Source organism: Trichechus manatus, unplaced genomic scaffold, assembly GCF_000243295.1.
Source record: "Trichechus manatus latirostris isolate Lorelei unplaced genomic scaffold, TriManLat1.0 scaffold00032, whole genome shotgun sequence".
NCBI lineage: Eukaryota > Metazoa > Chordata > Mammalia > Sirenia > Trichechidae > Trichechus > Trichechus manatus.
The window spans coordinates 4,184,439-4,186,832 of record NW_004443968.1 but is presented as its reverse complement, the minus strand read 5'-3'; the positions used below and the strand labels follow the sequence as shown (position 1 = coordinate 4,186,832).

Genomic DNA, 2,394 nt, shown 5'->3' with positions numbered 1-2,394 from the left:
GGCAAGTAAGCTGCCAGATTACTGAAAAAAGATCATCACATAGCAACCAAGCTGAGGAGGCAGTAATGATAGGGAGCGAAGAGAAAGAGATAAACTGCATAGCTAGATATAGTCTATTAGCAGGAATCAGAACTGCATCAGGGGTAAGAGTCGCAAACTACAAGCAAGATCACAAGCACCAATTGGGATTGCTCCTGAAGGGGTGGGAAGGGAGCTGGGGGGAGCTGTGTTTTGGCATTGCTCACTTCCGGTCCTCTGAAACCTTTGTGCTTGTGGCTTTCCTTAGCATTTTTTTCTCAGGCTTAATTAATTCACTTCATTTTTCTTGTATAAAAACCACTATGTGGTGACCACAGCTGGAGCCTGGGTCCTCTGCATGGAAACTCAGGTGTCAGTCTTTGCAAGATGGTCTGTGAATCTTAGTAGGGAGACTTGGTGAACATGGTCTCTTTCCAGAGGTCAGGGGTGAAATAGCTATAGGTCTTGGAGATGGCCCCAAAGGTGGCCTTGGGAAGTTTGTCAGGGTGGCAGTGCAGCCTCTGGCCGAGGTGGAGCGGTTGTCTATACTGGCCAGCAGCAGCAGCTTCTTGGACACGGGGGCCAAGGCTACACCACTGCCTCTGGGCATAAGGATGAGGTGCACCAGCACAGAGCCACGGCTGCCGGTCACCTTGTGTCCTAGTCATCTAGTGCTGCTATAACAGAAATACCACAAGTGGATGGCTTTAACAAAGAGAAATTTATTTTCTCACAGTCTAGTAGGGTAAAAGCCCAAATTCAGGGCATCAGCTCCAGGGTAAGGCTTTCCCTCTCTGTTGGCTCTGGAGGAAGGTGTTTGTCACCAATCTTCCCCGGACTAGGAGATTCTCCGCAAAGGTAACCCCAGGTCCTGTCTTTCTGCTCTCTTCTCTCTTTTATATCTCAAAAGAAATTGGCTCAAGACACAATCCAATCTTGTAGATTAAGTCCTGCCTCATTAACATAGCTGCCACCTGTCCCCCCTCATTAACATCATAGATGCAGGATTTACAACATATAGGAAAATCACATCAGATGACAAAATGGTGGACAATCACCCAATACTGGGAATCATGGCCTAGCCAAATTGATACATATATTTTTGAGGGATACAATTCAATCCAAGACACCTTGCAAGGAACAGTATGGGGCTTGCTCATTTTGTTCCCCCAGTAGCCTCACTATGCGGGCACGATGGGAAGTTTGGCCAGGATGATGGCCCCGCAGACAGCTGTGGCCACCTCTTTGCAGCACTTAACGCCTAGGCCGACATGGCCATTGTAGTTCCCGAAAGCAACAAATGTGCGTTTGCTTCTGCACAGGCATGGTTTTCAAAACTTTGTCCTTGAGGGCCGTCCCCAGGAAGAAGTTAATGATCTCAGATTCCTTGACGGGAAGGGAGAAGAGATAGATCTCCTCCAGGGACTTGATGATCATGTCCTTGACCAGGTGGCCCAGCTTGGCAATGGGAAGCCACTCCTTGTCCTCAGCTTTGCCTCCTCGAGCTTGTCGGCCCTCAGCCCCCACCTGGCAGGCCACTGCTGAAAACTCTAGGAAGCCGCCGTGGATTCCCAAACCCAGGCCTGGGGCCTTCGGGCCCTCCCATTGCACCAGCGTGATTCGCCATTTGGTGTTTTCTCGGAGAAAGAAGCTTTCCTTAGCATTTTGCCGCTTTACTGCCTCAAAATGCTTTTGTTGTTGTCATTGTTGGTATTTATGAACTGTTTTTATCTAATGTCGATGACACTGTGTCTTCCTCTACCGATTGCCATGGAGTCCATTCTGACTCAAAGTGACCCATGTGTGTCAGAGTAGAACTGGGCTCCAAAGGGTTTTCAATGGCTGATTTGTCAGAGGTAGATCACCAGGCCTTTCTTCCAAGGAGTCTCTGGGTGTTTTCAAACCTCCCGCCTTTCTGTTAGCAGTGGAGTATGTTTGTGCTTCCCTGGGACTCCTGCTTTTTTATCTAGCTCACTGCCTGACCTGGGCCTGTATGTATGCTGCTCTCATTTACCAGAATGGTGTCACCCACTACGCTCTCAATGTGCCTTCTCGTCACTGAAAACTGTACCAATACAAATGCATCCACTTTTAATAGCATTTTTAATCTACTTGTCCCTGAATGTAGCTACTGGCAAATTTATTTTTGATGATGTAGATCAAGCCTACCTTTGTATAAGTTATTATAATACACACCCATGGTAAGAAGTAATTCTCATTAGTTGGCTATTTTTTCCTCTTAAAAAATATAGACTTCACTTAGCATAATTCAAATGCATGTGTGAGAACAAAAAGATTTGACTGTTTTTAGCAATTTGTTTTATTAGAGATAATAAAAAATATTGCCAGCAAAATACTACTGTTTTGAAGAGTCTT

At 46.2% G+C, this 2,394-nt stretch overlaps 1 pseudogene; it reads right to left on the bottom strand.

The window, feature by feature from the left end:
- Positions 1–339: 339 nt before the first annotated feature.
- LOC101347414 (40S ribosomal protein S2-like) lies at positions 340–1,645 on the bottom strand (annotated as a pseudogene).
- Positions 1,646–2,394: the final 749 nt, after the last annotated feature.